General features: G+C 60.9%; 2 protein-coding genes and 1 long non-coding RNA gene across 4 annotated transcripts in view; 1 reads left to right on the top strand and 2 right to left on the bottom strand.

Moving 5' to 3' along the window:
• LOC101942743 (proline-rich transmembrane protein 4) overlaps nucleotides 1-5,437 on the bottom strand; it is a 31,499-nt gene extending 26,062 nt beyond the window's left edge. The window contains exon 1 of one of the 2 annotated variants that reach the window (XM_065551390.1): nucleotides 5,237-5,437. The gene's annotated coding sequence lies outside the window, so the exon portion shown is untranslated. The remainder of the gene's footprint in view (nucleotides 1-5,236) is intronic. The other variant, XM_008174150.4, reaches the window with a different exon arrangement.
• RBM28 (RNA binding motif protein 28) overlaps nucleotides 1-22,397 on the bottom strand; it is a 308,732-nt gene that overhangs the window by 84,115 nt on the left and 202,220 nt on the right. The gene's annotated exons all lie outside the window — the stretch shown is intronic.
• Nucleotides 8,636-12,834, top strand: LOC135972661 (uncharacterized). The gene is made up of 2 exons (XR_010589138.1): nucleotides 8,636-9,009; nucleotides 9,366-12,834. It is a non-coding gene; the product is annotated as an uncharacterized LOC135972661 (long non-coding RNA).

The raw sequence follows: 22,397 nt of genomic DNA, 5'->3' as shown, positions 1-22,397 counted from the left end.
GGGCGCAGAGGAAGAGAAATCAGCAACAGCCACCAGCAGGCGGCTCCAGACCCCTGCCCGGAGCGATGGTGCCCGCAGAGACCTCCCCCCATGACCCTGCCCAGCCGAGCCAGGCTCTCCCCGGACCCAGCAGCAGCGAGATGAACGGTGCCAGGGGCTCAACCCTCAATGCGATGTGTGACCCCATCCAGGGGCAGACCCGCCACGAGGGGCCCGTTTGCCTCGCTTTCCCGAGTCTAGGGCCCGCCAGGCTGGGGGTCTGCAGGTGCCTCTGCCCCACGGGGGGATCTGTTCGCTCTTGGCACCGTGCCCGGCTGCCACTCTCCTCTCCGCTGCAGCGGTGCAGCCCCAATCTTTGTGACAGGCCTTGTCTCAGCGGTGTCCCATCAGGAGCCGTCAGACAGCAGCTGCCTCCCGGAGCCTCGGCGGGGACAGGTGGGACATGACAGGGTCCAGCGCAGCCCGTCCCCTCAGCGGGCAGCGACTCGGGGTGCAGTGCAGCGGGGACAGTTAGCCTGCCATCCCAGCTGGCCGCAGGGACCCGCCGGGCACAGAGCCTGCTGGGACGCTAGGCTGGGCTGCAACCCGTCTGGGCGAGGCGCGGGCACTGACGCAGCCCTGCGAGACGATGCCCCGCACAGTCAGGGTAGGGCCGCGGAGTGACGGGAGCCCACGGGCAGGAACTGGAGTCTTGACATTGGACAGCGTGGGAGGAGACCCGGCCCCCCAGTGCTCCACAGAGAACCTCAAACCCAACCCCCCCCCGTACCCCACAGATTCCCTCCAAACACCAGCCATTCCCTGTGCCGCTCAGGACCCCCGCAAGCCCCAGCCCCTCTCAGCTGCCCTATGGGACTCCCCCCATCCCTGCCCCTCCTTGTGCTACAGCCAGCGAGTGGCATCCGATGGGCAGGGAGACTGGCCTGGCAGCTGTGCCCGCACACCAGTCCTGCCAGCCCGGCCGGGTCGCTCCAGCTCTGCCCTGCGGCACGTGAGCAGCCCACTCGGTTCGGTGCCTGGTGCCGTCAGCCCAGGGCTTGCCGAGGCAAACTGCCCGGCTGCCCAGCTGGGGCAGGGCACCTTGCGGGGAGGACGCTGGGGACACAGTGGAGAGCAGAGGAGATGCTTGGTTGGGACGCGGTAGGTCAGAGGCAGGGGGCAGGGTCCGTTTGCTCTGGCCAGATCCCCCCAGGTCCGATTGATGGTCCCCTCTGACACGCTGCCAGTTACACGGCGTGCTCCATGCGCCATTGTGCGCAGGCAGAGTGTGCGACAGGCGTGCAACAGACGTGCGACAGGCGTGCAAGCCGGTGACCCCTCAGCGGGAGACAAGGCCCCAGAGGGCCAGGAAAAAGAAACAGGAACAAAGCGCTCTCTGCTGTGGGGACCCCAGGCCCCCCGTGAGCTCAGCCGGCGTGGCCGGGTCCTTCCAGGGCAGTGCCTAGGCCTGATTCCACGGCTCGGCCCCGGGAACCGGCCACGTTCAGGGGGCGCAGCTGAGTGACCTGCACGGGAGACGCCTCACTGAGGCTGCGGGACACAGACAGACCCTCAGGCTCCAGAGCTCCCACACTAGCCCAGCCCGGGCCGCCCGCTGCCCCCCGCGCCCTGGCCTGGCGACTCCATGCAGAGGACGGGGGAAGTCACTGCCAGGAGGGCCGCGAGAAGCAGCGTCTGGTGCTCTGGTGAGACTCCCAGGGGCTGCTGGGAAACCAAGTGAGGGCAGGGGCCCAAAGGGAGAAGCAGGAGCAGCAGGGGGGTGGGGGGCACACCTGGGAGATATGGGCACAGGTGCCCGTCACACCCGCCTTTGGCCCCAGGCGCTGTGTTGGGCTGGAGATTGGGGCAGATGTGCAAGACGTCAGGGCCACAGCCCTAGGCCGCGGCCCTTTGGCATCGACTCCAACAGCCAGGCCCCGAGATGCTCCGGCCAGCGTCCACACCCAGCCAGGGGAGCAGGAAATCCGAGCCCAGCGGTGCTCGGGGAGCAGTCCCTGAAGCCTCAACGGACCAGCCTCAGGGTGCAAGAAATCAGACCCAGGCACCGCTCCACATCCCTGCCTGGAGCCACCCCCACTGCAACCTGCACAACCGGACCCAGCAGCAGCAGCCCAAACCAGCGGGAATTGGGGGCACAATCCCCCCAGTGCCTGAGCCCAGCGAGCGGGACGCCCAGCCCATGGGACACAGCCGAGCCAGAGACGGGACCCAGACACCAGGGAGCGGCGGGCGACAGGACAGCGACAGCAAATGGAACCGGCACCCAGGGGCTCACCCACCAACTGCAGCGTGGAGGGGGCTGGCCCCACCCCGCCCGAGCCCCACAGGCCCATCAGCTGGTCCGTGGTCGTGACGGCGACGCCCCGACGGGAAGCCGCGAAAGAGCCGGGCAGGCTCCCCACCAGCGCGCAGGCCAGCGCCACTAATACACCCCCCGGCCCAGCCCGCGGCCTCTCCTGCCTGGCGCTGGGCCCCGGCTTCTCCCTGCTCCGGCGCCGGTGTCAGGGCCCAGCAGCACCTGGGGAAGAGCCCGGAGCTTCGGCCAGCCCCTGCCCTGCAGCCCCCCGCACGTCCCGGTTGGAGCCACCCGCGGCCCAGGCTTTGCCCATGATGGGGGCATTACCCACCCCCCCTCCCCTGCGCCTCACACCACGCCGCGCACCTCCACATGCTGGCGCACAAGCACTCACCCTGTCACACCCGCCCCGTCACACTCCCCCCCAAACCACACACACAGCACACATCCTGTAACACACACACAACGTAACACCCCCCCAAAACACACACACAGCACACCCCCGTCATACCCGCCCCATCACACACACACGCACACAGCCCCTAAACCACACACACAGCACACCCCCTGTAACACATACACAACGTAACACCCATCACACCCACCCCGTAACACACACACACACACCCTAAAACACACACACAGCACACTCAAGTCACACCCGCCCCATAACACACACGCACACCCCCCCTAAACCATGCACACAGCACACACCCTGTAATATACACACAACATAACACTCATCACACCCGCCCCGTAACACACACGCACACACACACACCCTAAACCACACACACAGCACACACCCTGTAACACACACACAACGTAACACCCATCACACCCGCCCCGTAACACACACACCCTAAAACACACACACAGCACACCCCCGTCACACCCGCCCCATAACACACACGCACACACACCCTAAAACATACACACAGAACACACCCTGTAACACACACACAACGTAACACCCATCACACCCGCCCCGTAACACCCCCCCTAAACCACACACACAGCACACCCCTGTCACACCCGCCCCATAACACACACGCACACACCCCCTAAAACATACACACAGAACACACCCTGTAACACACACACAACGTAACACCCATCACACCCGCCCCGTAACACCCCCCCCTAAACCACACACACAGCACACCCGTCACACCCGCCCCATAACACACACGCACCCCCTAAACCACACACACAGCACACACCCTGTAACACACACACAACTAACACCCATCACACCCGCCCCGTAACACACACCCCTAAAACACACACACAGCACCCCCCCGTCACACCCGCCCCATAACACACACGCACACACCACCTAAACCACACACACAGCACACACCCTGTAACACACACACAACGTAACACCCATCACACCCGCCCCGTAACACACACACACACACCCTAAAACACACACACAGCACACCCCCGTCACACCCACCCCATAACACACACGCACACACACCCTAAACCACACACACAGCACACACCCTGTAACACACACACAACATAACACCCATCACACCCGCCTCGTAACACACACGCCCTAAACCACACACAGCAGACCCCTGTCACACCCGCCATGTAACACCCCCCCAAAATCACACACACAGCACACCCCCTGTAACACACACACACCATAGTGTAACACCCCCAGTCACAAAGCGGTGGTGACACCACACAGCGTCTCACACACAGTGTCACACCTCCCCACACAAAGTGTCACACACACACACACAGCGTCAGCCCCCACAGCGTCACCCCTCCATGCACAGTGTCACCCCACACACACACACACTGTTACACAGTGTCACCCACACACACAGTGTTACCCCCGACACACACACACACAGTGACACACTTTCCCAAGGTGTGTCTGGAGAGCTGTGCCTGGCCAGCCCTTTCCCTGCTCCCCTCCCCTCCCTTACAGCCTCTAGCTCCCCCCCACGTCAAGGGGGACCCCAGGGCTGGAGTTCACATGGCCCCGCTCAGCTCCCGGGGCAGCGCTGCCACTGGTGAGGTCCAAAAACACGGGACATGGGAGATGATCCCGAGCGCCCCGAACTGGCCAGCTGGGAGCGCGCTGAGCACCCAAACCCACGTCCCTCGCAAAGAGACGGGCCTGGGAACAGCTGCCCCGGGGCAGCCCTGGGACCCGGCCCTGGAATGGAGGATGGGGGTCGGGTCAGAGCTGTGAGGCCATCCAAGGCTCCAGGCTGGACCTGTGCAGAAAGTCCCCTCGGCTCCCCACAGTCCTGAGGTGCCCAGCTCTGTGTGTGTGTGTGTGTGTGTGTGTGAGCGCGTCTGTGATTCTCTCTGTGGCTGTGACTGTGTGTATGTGTGAGTGCATCTGTGATTCCGTGTGTGCGTCTGACTGTGTCTCTGTGGCTGTGGCTGTGTGATTGTGAGTGTGTGTGTGTGACTGTGTATGTGTAAGCACATCTGTGTGACTGTGAGTGTGTGTCTGTGACTCTGTGTGTGTGAGCGCATCTGTGATTCTGTGTGTGTGTGTGCGACTGTGTGTCTGTGGCTGTGAGTGTGTGTGACTGTGAGTGTGTGTGTTTTCTCACCCTCTCCCCCCCCCCTCAGCTGCTGTCCCTCGCACCTCTCTTAGTATTACACGCACATATCGGCTCGCTCAGACGTTTGCTTGTGCGCACACTGCTCCACTCACACGCACACTTGTGCGCACACACACACTCGCGTGCACACTCACCCTCACACGCACACACGCCCCCCCCCCTCCCTTTTTGCAATGACTGTCTTGAAGGTGCAGGAAATAGAGAGGACGGGCTGTGGGTTCACCCGAGCCCCGGCCGGCCCCCTGCCCCGCAGGTGCCGGGGAGGACTCGCCCTCTTGCCCTTGGGGGTAACTCGATCGCCCCCCGGTTCCCCCGCCCGCTCCCCGCGCGCGCTCACCGTGTGCCGGGACCCCGGGACGGACCCTCCGCGCGCAGCGACCCCGGGCTGCAGCCGGCGAGGAGCAGCCCAGCCTCCGCCTCCCGCGCCGCCGCCGCCCGCTCCGCGCCGGTGCCTGCGTCTGGCTGGCGAGCGCCCCGGCCCCGGCCCCGGCCCCGCTCCGCCTCGTCCGCTCCGCCCGCGGGCTGGGGGCGCGACTCGCCCCGCCCGCACACACCGCACAGCCCTGTGCGCGCCCACACCGCACATACACACTGCACCCCCCCCCGTGCACATACACACCGCACACACACACCCTGTGCACACACACCGCACACCCACACTGCACCCCCCCACACTGTGCACACACACCCCGCCCGCACACACCGCACAGCCCTGTGCGCGCCCACACCGCACACACACACCGCACACACACTGCACCCCCCCACCCTGTGCACACCCACACCGCACACACACACCGCACAGCCCTGTGCGCGCCCACACCGCACATACACACCGCACACACACACTGCACCCCCCCACCCTGTGCGCACCCACACCGCACACACACACTGCACCCCCCCACCCTGTGCGCACCCACACCGCACACACACACTGCACCCCCCCACCCTGTGCGCACCCACACCGCACACACACCCCGCACAGCCCTGTGCGCACCCACACTGCACCCACACCCTGTGCACACACACACCGCACACACACACACCGCACAGCCCTGTGCGCACCCACACCGCACACACACACTGCACCCACACCCTGTGCACACACACACCGCACACACACCCCGCACAGCCCTGTGCGCGCCCACACCGCACATACACACTGCACCCCCCCCCGTGCACATACACACCCCGCACAGCCCTGTGCGCGCCCACACCGCACCCCCCCACCCTGTGCGCACCCACACCGCACACACACACCGCACAGCCCTGTGCGCACCCACACTGCACCCACACCCTGTGCACACACACACCGCACACACACCCCGCACAGCCCTGTGCGCGCCCACACCGCACATACACACTGCACCCCCCCCGTGCACATACACACCGCACACACACCCCGCACAGCCCTGTGCGCGCACACACCGCACACACACACTGCACCCCCCCACCCTGTGCACACACACCGCACAGCCCTGTGCGCGCACACACACTGCACCCCCCCACCCTGTGCACACACACCGCACACACACACCCCGCACAGCCCTGTGCGCACCCACACCGCACACCCACACTGCACCCCCCCCACCCTGTGCACACACACCGCACACACACACTGCACCCCCCACCCTGTGCACACACACACCGCACACACACCCCGCACAGCCCTGTGCGCACACACACTGCACCCCCCATCCTGTGCACACACACACACCGCACAGCCCTGTGCGCACCCACACCGCACACACACACTGCACCCCCCACCCTGTGCACACACACCGCACACACACTGCACCCCCCACCCTGTGCACACACACCGCACACACACTGCACCCCCCACCCTGTGCACACACACCGCACACACACACACCGCACAGCCCTGTGCACACACACACCGCACACACACACTGCACCCCCCACCCTGTGCACACACACACACCGCACACACACACCGCACACACACACTGCACCCCCCACCCTGTGCACACACACACACCGCACACACACACTGCACCCCCCCACCCTGTGCACACACACACCGCACACACCACACAACCCTGTGCGCACCCACACCGCACACACACACACCGCACAGCCCTGTGCGCACCCACACCGCACACACACACTGCACCCCCCCACCCTGTGCGCACACACCGCACAGCCCTGTGCGCACACACCGCACACACACACACCGCACAGCCCTGTGCACGCACACGCTGCACCCCCCACCCTGTGCACACACACACCGCACAGCCCTTGCACACACACACCGCACACCCACACCGCACAGCCCTGTGCGCACACACACCACACACACACTGCACCCCCCACCCTGTGCGCACACACACCGCACACACACACTGCACGCCCCCCACCCTGTGCACACTGCACACACATTGTGTGCACACACACACCCTGCACACCCCGGTGCACACACACACTGCACACACCCGACCCCATGCACACACACCCTGCACACCCCTGTGCACACACACCATGCACAGTGCTGTGCACACACAGCGCAATGCACACACACACTGCACACACCGGACCCCGTGCACGCACACACCGCACAACCCTGTGCACACAGACACTGCACACCCCCTTGCACATACAGCCCCATGCACACACACACTGCACACATCCGATCCCATGTACATGCACACCACACAGCCCTGTGCACACACACACCCAACCCTGTGCACACACACACACTGCACAGCCCTGTGCACGCACACCCATGCCACACACACTGCACACACCCGCATGCACACACCACCCTGTGCACACATACTGCACAGCACACACTGCCCTTTACATACCCCCCCACCCTGTGCACACACTCCACACACCCTGTGCACACACACTGCACACACCCCATGTGTGCACACACACACTGTACATATCCTCCTCCCCATGCACACACTGCACACACTTTGCCCTGTGCACACACACTACACATCCCGCCCTGCCCTGCACACACCACACAGCACACACATATTGCACACCACCTCTTGCACCTCTATCCTGTGCGTGCACACACACACTACACACCCCGCCTTACCCCATGCACATCCCACCCTGTGCACACACACACACACACTGCACAACCCGCTCTGCCCTGCCCAGCACACACACACTGCACACTGCCCTGCACACATCCCCAAGCACACACAGCATACAGGCCCTTGCACACATGCACACTGCCCCACACAGACACTGCACACCACAAACCGACCCTGAAACCACACACACCCCACCACGTGCACACACACTGCTCCATGCACATACACACATCCCACACGCCCCACCCAGTGGACCTCCCACATGCACAGCCTACCCCCACGCACACACCACACCCACACCCACTGTCAACCCCATCCTTTGCACATGCACACCGTGCCCCACACGCCCACATACTCACATACTGCCACACACACTACATACACTGCCCCCTGTCCCACACACCGCACACACACCCCCACACTCTGCCCTGTGCATGCACACCCCCACCTCACACTATTTTCCTACTGCACACGTATGCACGCCTGCACACACACACAAGCACACCCCCTCCGCCCGGGTGCCCCACACCCTTCCTACTGGACTAGGCACACATACTCCCAGGAGGGCTGGCCTGCGAGGGGTTAACCCAGCTCCCTGCTTATCTAGCAGGGACCTGGCCTGTCAGTGCAGCAGCAGGTGGGAGGGATTTCCCTGCTCATGGCAAAGGCCCTGGTGGGAGAGGGCCGACCCCGCGCCCGGATCACACTCCCGTGCCCCGATGCAGACTAGCTGCTCCGCACCGCCACCAGCGGGTGTCTCCGAGGGCCCTGGAATGGGAACAGTTAACCCAGGGCATCCCCACCTGCTCGCCAGGCCTCTCCTCCAGCCAGGGCCCAAGCAGGCCGGAGCGGACCTGCAGCAGGGACGGGCGTGTGTGCCAGGCCCCCTCCCGCTGTAGGCAGCTCCGGCTGGGGCCCTCACGGCCTGACTAGGAAACGGCCAGGGCCCCTGGGGAGACAGCAGGAGCTGGGACTGGCCCAGGATGCCTGGGAATTCACAGAGACTCCTGCAGCTCGTGCCGGGGGATCATGCCTGGCCCCCAGGGTAACGACCACGCCTGTCCATCTCATCCGAGCTGGGCACGGGCGCCAGAGGTGAGAGCGCCCCCAGCTGGCTCTCTGCAGCACAGCGCCCCTCACGCCACGCTGGGGCATTGGGGTCTGCTCTGACTCCCCCCCCACACACTCTGTGCAGCACAAGCAGCCAGCACTGCCGTGCGGGGGACGCAGAGCCCGGGAGGAGAATTCATGGGGGGCAGAGAGATTTTATATCTGACACCAGCTCACCTGGGATGCCTTTTCTCTGCTGCCAGCAGCCCGTTGGGTCGCAGAGCGAGGCGGTGCACCATACTCTCTCTTGGGGACTTGACTTCGGTTCTTTCTTGTGTTTCCTGACTCTAGCCCAAAGGCTGTCAGAGGCTGAAAGTCCTCGGGGCTGGACCCCGGAGCCCCGTGCGCTGAGGTGGGAGGAGAGTCGAGGCAGCAGACCCAAGCAGTGCTGAGCTCGTGGGGAAGGGCTCCCCAGAGGGTCCCCTGGACACACGCCTGAGGCCACTGGGGCTCGAGGCACCTGGGGAGAAGCGCAGGGAGCAGCTAGGAGCAGAGGGAACAGGCGTCCCCATGCTGGGAATGCAGCCGGGGGGTGGACGGCTGCTCCCAGCCAATGCCAGCCAGATGCTGCTCCGCTTCACGCCCTCCTGCCAAGCCGGGGCCACAGGACCCGCAACCCGGCCACAGCCCCCATCAGAGGCTGAGCGGGGCTAGGAGGGGCTAGAGCAGCTCCTGCAAGGGCCCACGGCAGCCGGTCCCTGGGGATCCAGCCAAGAGCCACAACACGTCAGCACGGGGGGCAGGGACCCCCGAGGGGAGGACAGGCAGAGGGGGGCAGGGAGCACTCGGCCCCTGCCGGCTGCACACCAGGAGCATCTGCACGGACTGAGGGGTCGAGGCAGCTTGGGAACACCAGAGCTCCACTGACCCCGACGCCCCTTCTCGCCTCGTGGCAGCCGAGCGGGGAGGGGAAATGCGGGAGGCAATGGGCTTGGTGCAGCCGCTCAGTCACGGCTCTGCCAGGGGAACCAGGTGTCCCCAGTGCATTCCAGGGGGTCTGCAGTGGTGGAACAGCCCCATCTCCTGGGGGCCGGACGCCTCGCTCAGCCCGGTGTGAATCGGGAGTAACCCCGCGGAGCCGGATGCCTCGCTCAGCCCAGTGTGAATCAGGTGTAATCTCATGGAGCCGGACACCTCGCTCGGCCCGGTGTGAATCGGGAGTAACCCCGCGGAGCTGGACGCCTCGCTTGGCCCGGTGTGAATCGGGTGTAACCCCCCGGAGCCAGACACCTCGCTTGGCCCGGTGTGAATCGGGTGTAATCTCACAGAGCCGGACACCTCGCTCGGCCCGGTGTGAATCGGGATTAACCCCGCGGAGCTGGACGCCTCGCTCGGCCCGGTGTGAATCGGGTGTAATCTCACGGAGCCAGACGCCTCGCTCGGCCCGGTGTGAATCGGGTGTAACCCCCCCGGAGCCAGACACCTCGCTCGGCCCAGTGTGAGTCGGGTGTAATCTCACGGAGCCGGACGCCTCGCTCAGCACAGTGTGAATCGGGTGTAACCCCCCGGAGCCGGACGCCTCGCTCGGCCCAGTGTGAATCGGGAGTAACCCCCCGGAGCCGGAAGCCTCGCTCGGCCCGGTGTGAGTCGGGAGTAACCCCCCGGAGCCAGACGCCTTGCTTCTTGTCCTATCCTCAGAGGTTAACAAGAAATTTTTTTCTCCCTCCTCCTTGTAACAGCCTTTTATGTACTTGAAAACTGTTCTCATGTCCCCCTCAGCCTTCTCTTCTCCAGACTAAACAAACCAAGTTTTTTTCAATCCGCCCTCAGAGGTCATATTTCATGTTTTCTAAACCTTTGATCATTTTTATTGCTCTTCTCTGGACTTTCTCCAATTTGTCCACATCTTTCTGAAATATGGTGTCCAGAACTGGACACAACACTCCAGTTGAGGCCTAATCAGTGCGGAGCAGAGCGGAAGAATGACTGCTCCTGTCTTGCTCACAACATTTCTGCTAATACATCCCAGACTGATTTGCGCTTTTTTTTGCAACAGTGTTACACTGTTGACCCCTATATAGGGAGGAGGGGATAGCTCAGTGGCCTGCTAAACCCAGGGTTGTGGGTTCAATCCTTGAGGGGGCCACTTGGGGAGCTGGGGCAAAATCAGTACTTGGTCCTGCTAGTGAAGGCAGGGGGCTGGACTCAATGACCTTTCAGGGGCCCTTCCAGTTCTAGGAGATAGGAATATCTCCATATATATTATATTAATTAGCTTGTGGTCCACTATGACCCCCAGATCCCTTCTGCAGTACTCCTTCCTAGGCAGTCATTTCCCATTTTGTATGTGTGCAACTGATTGTTCCTTCCTAAGGGGAGTACTTGACAAAGGTCAGGCTGGACAAAGCCCTGGCTGGGATGATTTAGTTGGGGTTGGTCCTGCTTTGAGCAGGGGGTTGGACTAGATACCTCCTGAGGTCCCTTCCAACCCTGATAGTCTATGATTCTATGATACTTTGCAATTGTCCTTATTGAATCTCATCCTAGTTACTTCAGGCCATTTCTCCAGTTTGTCCAGATCACTTTGAATTTCATTCCTGTCCCGCAAAGCGCTTCCAGCCCCTCCTGGTTAGTGCTGCAGAGTGGAGGGGCCCCTTATCCTGGGCACCGTTGGGTATGTGGCACTAGCTGTAACCAGGCGCGTTACGACTCGGCTCTGAGGGCACTGGAGGAAGCTAGGAGCTGCTGCAGGATGGCTTTGTGGGAGCACATGGGGCCAGATCCTCAGCTGGTGTCACGCAGGACGGCTCCAGGGCCCGGGAGGGAGCTGTGCTGGTCCCCGGGACTCTGGCCCTGTTCGTGGATTCAGCATCTCTTGGCAGGCCGGCGTGAGCGAGCAGCCCCTCGGGCTCTGAGCACAGGGTCGATGGGCATTGATTTGGGAGCACGCTGGCTCTGCGGGATGCGGGGAACTAGGCCAGTGCTTCTGCACTCACTAATGAGCTGTATCCAGGCCAGAGCCGGGCACCCTGAACAGCAGACACCGAGAACATGCTGGAAGGAGGTGGCTGCTTGGAGTCTCCCAGGTGGACGCCCCCCAGGCTGACGGCACTTAACAGGGGCACTGGCAGGGCTGGGAGCTCCTCGCCCCACGGCACAGGACAGCTGCTGCCCGAGGTCCTTCCCCGCAGGAGACATCCAAGCTGGAGGCTCCTGGGGAGATGTTCCTAGCGGGGGAGCGGTAGAGGAGCAGCTCCCCTCGGGGTGGTGGGGGCAGAGGTGTCAGCGTGGGAAGACGCTGCAGCAGGGCACCCCCAGGGCTCCATTGCCTCTGCTGACAGCTCCCACGGGGAAGCCCAGTTGAGACATGGAGCCGCCATGGCTGAGACCTGCCAACTCGTCTCACCCCAGCCGTGGGCACCTCTCCAGCTGGTGCCAGCTGTCAGGTGCCCATGACCCGAGGCCTCTGGTTTCCTCCAACAGGGGGGTGACATCTCCCATAGTGCCGTCAACATCTGGCCCCTGCCTGCCCTGGGCGATGTCCTGTGGACGCGCTTCAGGGGCAGGGCCCCGGCCTCCCTCTTCCCAAGGGCTCTGCTGAGAGCGGCTCACCCAGCATCCAACCCGGCAGCTCGGGCCGTAGAGAGGGGCCGGGCCGACGCCAGGCAGGGCCGGCTTGAGGAGGGGCGGGGCCCAATTCGAACATTTTCGGCGGGGCCCCGGCAGGATGACTAACACCAAAAACCAAAACATAAAAAAAGCCTTTCATTTCTTCCATGTATTATTTACTTTCCATAACGATATAAATAATACAATGATATATTCTGTACATTGCGTTATATATGCTGTTGATGGGTTATTAATGAGCTCCGTTTCCCATGTGTGGGTCCCCGCCACTCCCTGGGGGTGTGCTAGGGTGACCAGATGTCCCGATTTTATAGGGACACTCCTGATTTTTTGGGTCTTTTTCTTATATAGGCTCCTATTACCCTCCACCTACTGTCCCAGTTTTTCACACTTGCTGTCTGGTCACCCTAAGGTGTGCACATGTGTGGGTCCCAGCTGCTCCCTGCCCCCCTCATTGAAGCAGGTGTGCAGGGTTGCTGCCCTGGGAACTGCAGGGCACCAGTGGACATGGGGCTGACTGGAGGTAGGGGCTGGCTTCAGGCAGGACCGCAGGGGGGTGCGGCAGGGGTTGGCAGGGCTGGAGACAGAGGGGTGCGGGACTGGCTGGCTTCAGGCACGGGGGTGCGGCAGGGGTTGGCTGGAGACAGGGCAGGGGGTGCAGAGCTGGTGCGGGCAGGAGGGTGTGTGGGGCTGGCTGGCTTTGGGCCGGGCTGCAAGGGGGTGCGACAGGGTGTGACGGACTGGGACTGTTCTTAATGTGGTCTTTGAATGCTGAGTGGGGAGTGCTGGCTGGGAAGGCAGGGGAGTGTGGCTAGGATGGTCTGCATGGGGGGATAGGAGACTGGCCTAGGGAAGATACCTGAGCATGTAACGTGAGAACCCAGGAAGGGGTTAAGTATCAGGGGGTAGCCGTGTTAGTCTGTATCTACAAAAACAACAAGGAGTCTGGTGGCACCTTAAAGACTAACAGATTTATTTGGGCATAAGCTTTCGTGAGTAAAAACCTCACTTCTTCGGATGCATAGAGTGAAAGTGGGTTAGAGGCCAGGTGACACCTTTGCTCGGGAAACTGAACAAAGGCTGGGGGGAGAGTTTCGGAGCTGGCTGGTGGAAGGGCTGGGAGGCAGACGGGGCTCTGAGTTCCCAAGGGGGCTGTGGTGCCCTGTGACCCCAAGATGGACCTAACTGAGGAGGTCCTCCTGTCTGTGCCTGCAAGACCTGTCTTGGACTGTGTCCCTGTTGTCTAAATAAACCTTCTGCTTTACTGGCTGGCTGAGAGTCATGGTGAATCGCAGGAAGCCGGGGGTGCAGGGCCTTGTGTCCCCCCACACTCCGTGACAACTGGTGGTAGCGGTGGGATCTACTGCACCCCATGGACGGCGCTTCCTGCAGTAAGTGACTGGGGAGCAGTAAAGCGAAGGGGGATCGACGGGGACCAGGTGGGCTGAAGAGTGAGAGAGAGTCGGTTTCAGGGGGCGATTAACCCCTGGGAGTGTGTGACCAGAGAGAAGGACCTTTGCAGTAACAGGGTCCCCCGGGGGATCGCAGCGAGCGGTCCCAGGGGCGGAGGAGTCTGCCGCTCGACCCTGGCAGAGAGGTGGTGACCTGAAGAAGGGCTGGCGCACTAGGGGTCCCCCTGGAACGGTGGAAAGCAGAGAGCACAGGCCGGCGAGTGGCAGCCGGAGGATGTATGCTAAACGCCTCAAGAGCCACCTGGTGGAGCTGTGCAGGCAGAGGGGCTGCGCATTGGGAGGTCCACCAAAGAACAGCTCATTGCCCAGCTGGAGGAGAGGAATCGCTTGGATGAACCGAGCCCTGTCCCTGAGGGAAGCCGCCCGGCGGATGCAGCGTGGGCCCCGGGGCCTGACATGGCTGGGAGGGGTCAGACTGCTGCCGAGGAGATCCCGAGACCCTGCCTACCTATACCTATGGGAGGGGTTGGGGGAAGCCCAGCGAATACCGAGGGCGCCCTGACCCCGGCGGCCAGCAGGGGATCATCCCGGCGGAGCTCCCACCCTGTCCCAGGAACGGATGCAGCTGGAATGTGACAGGGAGATGAGACAGGAAGAGCTTGAGTTAAGGCAGCAAGAACTGAAGCAGGAGCAGGAAGAGAAGGAGAAACAACGTCAGCATGAGCTGGAACTGGCCAGGCTGAGGAGCAGTGGGGCCCCGGCTGCGATGAGCGAGGGGGGACCCAAGACTGCAAAGAGCTTTGATAAGTGCTTCCTGGCCCAGCGTAAGGAGGGGGAGGACATGGATACCTTCCTGACGGCCTTTGAGAATACCTGCGAGCTGTTCCAGGTTGACCCTGCAGAGAGGCTCCAGTTTCTCATCCCCTCACTGGACTCCACAGCCAGGGAGGTGTACAGCTGACTGAAAGGGGCGGAGACAGGGGACTACGAACTGTTCAAAAAGGCCCTGCTCCGCGAGTTTCGGCTGACCCCTGAGATGTACCGGAAAAGGTTCCGGAGTCAGCGTAAAACCCGTGAGGTCACATACCTACAACTAGCCAACCAGGCGCAGGGGTATGCCCGCAAGTAGACAGCTGGGGCCCAAACTATAGAGGACCTGCTTGACCTATTCGTACTGGAGCACGTGTGTGAGCAGTGCCCATCCGACCTGATGGTTGATGGACCAAAAGCCAGAGAACCCGCAGCACGCAGGCCAGCTGGCCGACGAGTTTGTGGACAGTCGGGCAGGGGATAACAGGGAGGAGTCCCAAAGGAACAGGCCCGCCACAACGCAGAGAGAGAGTCACCATGGGACCTCCCAGCGGGGAAATACGGAAAACCCCCACCAATGGGGAACATCCAGCGTCAGGTCCATCCGACCCATTCGAGGGAACCCACGGGACATGGGCTGCTATCACTGTGGCCAAAGAGGCCACATATGGGCCCAGTGCTTCAGGCTCAGGGACAGACTGAGCAGACCGAACCCACAGAGGGTTGTCTGGGTAGAGACCCAGCCGGACAAGGGACAGCGTTCTCAGGCAAGGGGGGCTGGCAGCGTACCACCTGCTAAGGAGGGAGGAGAGCTCCAGGCCAGCTCCTTTGGGGGGCTGGATGTTCCAGACCCAGGGTTTTCGGTTTATACGGTGGGCGCGGGGCTGTCCCTCCGGAGAGAGTACCTTGTTCCCCTGGAGGTGGATGAGAGGAAGGTTAATGGATACTGGGATACGGGCACAGAGGTCACGCTGGCCCGGCCCGACGTGGTTGCCCCAGATTGGGTGGTGCCCAACACCTACCTGACCCTGATGCGGGTGGGCGGGACCCCAGTCAAAGTGCCCATGACGAGGGTACACCGGAAGTGGGGGGCCAAGGAGGGCCCCAAGGAAGTGGGGGTACACCTGTATTTGCCCACTGAGGTGTTGAGGGGGGGGGCTGGAGGACTGGCCAAGCAACCCCCAGGGTGCCCTGGTTGTGACCTGCAGTCAGAGCCAGCGAGGGGCACTGTGCCCTGGCCTTGGGGAGGGTGCCTTGCCCGAGGCGCAGGACCCTAACCTGGTCGGGAGGGAACGCCCAGGGACACGGCTCAGGGAGGCTGTGGCTTCAGACCCAGCCGGCGAGAGTGAGCAGGTGGCCATCCCTGTCCCAGCTGCTGAGTTCCAGGCCGAGGTGCAGTAAGACCCCTCCTTGCGGAAGATAAGGGACCTGGCCGACCTCAGTGTGATACAGACCATGGGGAGAGGTGGCCGGAAAAGGTTCCTGTGGGAGAAGGGGTTCCTGTACCGAGAATGGGCTCCCCCAGGGAAAATGGAGTCAGGGGGGATCAGGAGGCAGCTGGTGGTACCCCAGAAGTATCGCCGCCAGCTGCTGTGCCGGGCCCATGACATTCCTCTCTCAGGGCACCAGGGAACCTGGCGTACCCAGCAGAGGCTGCTACGGAGCTTTTACTGGCCTGGGGCTTTGTTACTGTCCGACAGTACTGCGGATCCTGTGACCCCTGTCGGAGGGGGAGGAAGGCCCGGGACAAAGGGAAAACGGCTTTAGGACCCTTGCCCAGCATAGAGGAGCCTTTCCAGAGGGCGGCCAGGGTAAAAAGTGGGGCTCAACCAAGAGAGCCCGAATCACCGACCTCCAGACTGGAGCGCTGGGAGAAGACCACAGCCCAGTGGCACCCCAGGGGTATTGGGGTGGGGAAAGGGCACAGGCCGCATAAACCTTCCCACATGCGAACTGCGACCTAACTGGGGGGCGTGAAACTGGAGGGGCCTGGTGTAATTCTCACCAAGGAATGGGAGGGATGCTGGGGCATCCATGGGAATGGGGGTAGTTTCGAATTTCCCCAGGTCACTGGCTGAAATGACCCCGCTCAGTTCGGTCTCGAAGGGGGAGAGATGTGACGAACTGGGACTGTTCTTAATGTGGTCTGTGAATGCTGACAGGGGAGTGTGGCTAGGATAGTCTGCATTGGGGGGTGGGAGACTGCCCGAAGGCGAATACCTGAGCATGTAACATGAGAACCCAGGAAGGGGTTAGAGGCCAGGTGACACCTTTGCCGGGGAAACTGAACAAAGGCTGGGGAGGGAGTTTCAGAGCTGGCTGGTGGAAGGGCTGGGAGGCAGACGGGGCTCTGACCCCCAATGGATCTGTGATGCCCCTGGGACCCCAAGATGGATCTAACTGGGGGGGGTCCTGTTGTCTGTGCCTGCAAGACCTGTCTTGGACTGTGTTCCTGTCGTCTAAATAAACCTTCTGCTTTACTGGCTGGCTGAGAGTCATGGTGAATCGCAGGAAGCCGGGGGTGCCGGGCCTTGCGTCCCCCCACACTCCGTGACACAGGGGTTGGCTGGAGACAGGGCAGGGGGTGCGGCAGGGGCTGGCTGTGGGCAGGGGGTGCAGCAGAGGCAGCTGGAGCCCCGGCCCTTTAAATAACCCCTGAGGCCCCCACTACCCCAGGGCTCTGGGGGCTATTTACAGGGCCCGGGGTTCCCCTGCTTCTACCGCCCCAGCCCTTTAATAGCTGAGGGAGCCCTGGGGAAGACCCCCACCGTGTCTTGGCCCTGAATCCTCCCCCTGTGACTCCCCCCCGGTGACTCTGCCTCCCGCCTGCCAGGCTGTGGGAATGGGGGTCGCCCTTCTCCTCGCCAGGACAGTAACTCATGGCGCATTAGCTCCGCTCTGCTTGAGCCCTGTGCAGCAGGGGATTCCCATGGCGATCACGGGACACCAGCTGCGCCGGGGCTCTTAGTCTCCGGGTAATTTATAGAGCTGGGGCAGGGAAGGACAGGCCCACGGGCAGGGTTGGCAGCAGCTGGAGGGGGGGCAGGGCCAAGGGCGGCTGGGAACGGGTGGGCAGTGGCTGTGCCGTCATTAGCATTCCCTGCAGAACGCGGCCCTCTGCAGCTGCCGCGCTCCGGCATCGATCACTGCCCAGCCCTTGGGGGGAGAGGCCCAGCCTGCGCCCCATGCCAGAACCCCTGCTTGGGCGGGGACCAGCCCCTGGGGCCTGCCAGCCAGAGCGGAGCACCGCAGAGCAAAGGGTAGGGCTCCCTGGGGCTGCCTTCGGGGGCAGGAGCCTGGGCGGGCATGGCTGGGTGGGCATCCCCCCACTGGGCCCCCCCGCAGGGCCTTGGCATTGGTACCAGGGCTCTTCCCCATCCTGCCCTGCAGCCCAGCCTGGCGGTGACACGGGGCCCTGCCCGCTCTCACTCCCTCGGCTCACTCGAGCTGGGGGCTGGAGCTGGTGACCTCGGCTGCCAGGCCCTGGGGTGGGTCAGTCCCCTCTCATGCCCGCTAGAGAAGGGCCCTTTGGGGCCGAGTTTCTGCTCTGGCACGTTCCTGGGCGTGGAGGTGGCAGGTCGCTCTGAGCAGCACTGGCTGGGGATGGGGCGCTGGCTTTTAGCATTGAGCACTCAGGTGCTCTGGGCACTTGGGTCAGACACATCACCAGGCCCATCGGCTCCCCTGCGCCTGCGGCTGTGCGCACACCCAGAGAGCTGGCCTCGCCCTGGTGCCCAGCTGCAGGTGCACATGGAAACACCCCAGACATGCGTGCACACACGCATGTGCACACCCACACCAAATGTACACACCCACACACATGCACATTCACACGAAACACGTACACACATGCAACCCCCCCACACACACAACGCACACCCTCGTGCACACACACGTACACCCACACAAAACGCACACCCACGTGTGTGCACAATGCACAGGCTGCCCGGTAGCAGAGAGGCCTGGTTCAGACTCGGGGAGCAGATGCATTATGAAAGCCTGACCCCCATACCCCCTAGATCAGAGGTCAGAGCTGAGCCCGTAGTACAGATCGGGGGGAAGGGGGGAGAGCACCCATGGCTCCTAGCAGCCCAGCGCCTTTGCTGGGGGCCTCAGTCCCCGTCCCCAAAGCGGTACCAGCTGCTGTGCGTTCCCATGTCTGAGCGTTGGTGCCACCAAGTGGCGAAGGAGCATCATGGCCTCTTTGGGCCTTCACCCGGGGGTCCGCCAGGCTGGGCCTGTCAGCAGCCAGTCAAAGGGGGAAAATCATGTGGAAATACGTTTTTCATGATGGGGCATGAAATCCCATCTGTTCACCTCCATGCATCTCCAGCTGTCCGGCCCCTGGGCACCTCACCGCCCGCCAGGGCGAGCTCTGTTACGATCAGCACCTAGAACCCCCCAGCCAGGCTCTGGGCCTTGAGCAAACACCTGCCCTTCTACCTCTAACAATGCAGGCTGCATTTCAAAGCTCTATGCATTTACATATTTTCCTAACAAGTCGTTAAAGTTCACCCATGGGTCAGGTCAGTCTGTGAGGTAATTAACTCTTTCTGGCCCTGTCACCTTTCAATGAGATATTATATTACATTCATAACACTCTGGGGCACCTGGCATTGGCCACTGTCAGAAGACAGGACACTGGGCTAGATGGACCTTTCATCTGATCCAGTCTGGCCACTCTTATGTTCTTATTCAGTACCGATCAGGGAGAAGCAATGTAGATGTGAACGTGTTGTACCGGTGTCCACAGGCATCAGAAGTTGCGATGATTCCTAGGGATGGAGTGAGAGCTATTTGCAATGTGAGTCGTCGAGACCAGGGGCCCACGAGAGTCTTCATGGGTGTGGCGCAGAAGCTATGGGCCTCCCCTGAGAGTGTGCGTCTGTCATGGACTCACAGATCGTGCCCACTCTTGGCCCTGTGCGGTCCATGGGGGGTGCCCCTTTCAGTGAGACAGCCCTTCTCGGGGGTCCACTCTCTCTCGGGGTCAGGCCCCTCCACCTCCTGGAGCTGCACCTCTCTGAGCCTTAGCACGTCCGTGGACCCCCTCAGGGAGTCCCCTCGCTCTGGACCCCCGGGGACTCCACCCCCGAAGGGATTGATGCAACCCTGTTCTCTAGACCGGAGTGACTCTCAGCCAGCATGAAACAGGAGGGTTTAGTGAGAGTTGAACACAGCACAAGAAACTCTCTGACCCTCAGGCCTGGCCTCCCTCAGCCCAGCACATCCCAGTCTCTCTGCATCCAGGTGGCCTCCACCTGCTCCCCCTCTCCAGCCCCGAGCCCCCCCTGCTCCCAGCTGGGCATCTGAGATCCCCGGCCCCAGGCCCCACCTCTGTCCATTGTCTTCTCTCCAGGGAAACAGGGTCGTAAACAGGGTGGCCTGGGCCTCCTCTCCTCTCTTCTGTCCTCTGGTCCCCTCTGGCTGGAATCGGCTGGTCAGGTCACCGGGGTCTTCTCTTCACCGCCCATTGTCTTCCCACTGGCCAGAACTGGCTGACTTCTGTGCTGGTTCTTCGGGTTGCCAGGTCACCAGTCGCTGGGGTGTCCCTCCTCCAGGCCATTGGCTGGGGTCCCAAGTTCCCTCTCCGGTCCCCTGTAACAACAAACTCCCTCTCCCCTCACCTTGCTGTGAAAGTTACTAGTGACCCCCCTTAATAAAGCAGTTGTTATGTTAGCCAGCGGCCGTTAGGGGGAAGCAGACACCTTAAGAACACAGGTTTCAGAGTAGCAGCCGTGTTAGTCTGTATCCGCAAAAAGAACAGGAGTACTTGTGGCACCTTAGAGACTAACAAATTTATTAGAGCATAAGCTTTCGTGGACTACAGCCCACTTCTTCGGATGCATATAGAGTGGAACATATATTGAGGAGATATATACACACACATACAGAGAGCATGAACAGGTGGGAGTTGTCTTACCAACTCTGAGAGGCCAATTAAGTAAGTGAAAAAAAACTTTTGAAGTGATAATCAAGCTAGCCCAGTACAGACAGTTTGATAAGAAGTGTGAGAATACTTACAAGGGGAGATAGATTCAATGTTTGTAATGGCTCAGCCATTCCCAGTCCTTATTCAATCCTGAGTTGATTGTGTCTAGTTTGCATATCAATTCCAGCTCAGCAGTCTCTCGTTGGAGTCTGTTTTTGAAGTTTTTCTGTTGTAATATAGCCACCCGCAGGTCCGTCATTGAATGGCCAGACAGGTTAAAGTGTTCTCCCACTGGTTTTTGAGTATTATGATTCCTGATGGCAGATTTGTGTCCATTAATTCTTTTGCGTAGAGACTGTCCGGTTTGGCCAATGTACATGGCAGAGGGGCATTGCTGGCACATGATGGCATATATCACATTGGTAGATGTGCAGGTGAACGAGCCCCTGATGGTATGGCTGATGTGATTAGGTCCTATGATGATGTCACTTGAATAGATATGTGGACAGAGTTGGCATCGGGCTTTGTTACAAGGATAGGTTCCTGGGTCAGTGTTTTTGTTCAGTGATGTGTGGTTGCTGGTGAGTATTTGCTTTAGGTTGGGGGGTTGTCTGTAAGCGAGGACAGGTCTGTCTCCCAAGATCTGTGAGAGTAAAGGATCATCTTTCAGGATAGGTTGTAGATCTTTGATGATGCACTGGAGAGGTCTTAGTTGGGGGCTGAAGGTGACAGCTAGTGGTGTTCTGTTATTTTCTTTGTTGGGCCTGTCTTGTAGGAGGTGACTTCTGGGTACTCGTCTGGCTCTGTCAATCTGTTTTTTCACTTCAGCAGGTGGGTATTGTAGTTTTAAGAATGCTTGATAGAGATCTTGTAGGTGCTTGTCTCTATCTGAGGGATTGGAGCAAATGCGGTTATATCTTAGAGCTTGGCTGTAGACAATGGATCGTGTGGTATGTCCTGGATGGAAGCTGGAGGCATGTAGCGTAGCGGTCAGTAGGTTTCCGGTATAGGGTGGTATTTATGTGACCATCGCTTATTAGCACAGTAGTGTCCAGGAAATGGACCGCTTGTGTGGATTGATCTAGGCTGAAGTTGATGGTCGGATGGAAATTATTGAAATCATGGTGAAATTCCTCAAGGGCTTCTTTTCTCTCTTAAGAACACAGTAGCCTGAACTTTTTAACTGTTTTTTTTTTAAGGCCTTAAGGTAATTGAAGCTGGTCCCAAGCCAGTTTTTACTGACCAGATAGCAAAAGCACGGGTCTAACAACCACCAATCAAGTGTTAACACTGCAAGGACCTTGGTCTAAATATGTATAAAAAATCTGTAAAATGTATGTAAGACAAAGTCTTTGTACCAAGGTGCAAGGCTCTCCTTTCTTCTGCAGAATAACGCAACTCCTCCTTATCCCTGTCTGGCTGTTATTGGCTCTCAGCTAGGTGGATCCGATATTTCGGTAACATCGTTAAACCAGTAACACCCAGGGACACTGAGTCCCATCCCCTCTGCATGCAACCCACTGGAAAGCACGGAAAAAACCAAGAAACCCCCCCACTTCATCACAGTGTCTCCCTCAGTGATGGATCAGTCTCCTTTGCCCA

The sequence above is a fragment of the Chrysemys picta genome, chromosome 1 (assembly GCF_011386835.1).
Source record: "Chrysemys picta bellii isolate R12L10 chromosome 1, ASM1138683v2, whole genome shotgun sequence".
Taxonomy (NCBI): Eukaryota; Metazoa; Chordata; order Testudines; family Emydidae; genus Chrysemys; species Chrysemys picta.
The sequence above is the reverse complement of the archived record's forward strand: the minus strand, read 5'-3'. Positions and strand labels throughout refer to the sequence as shown.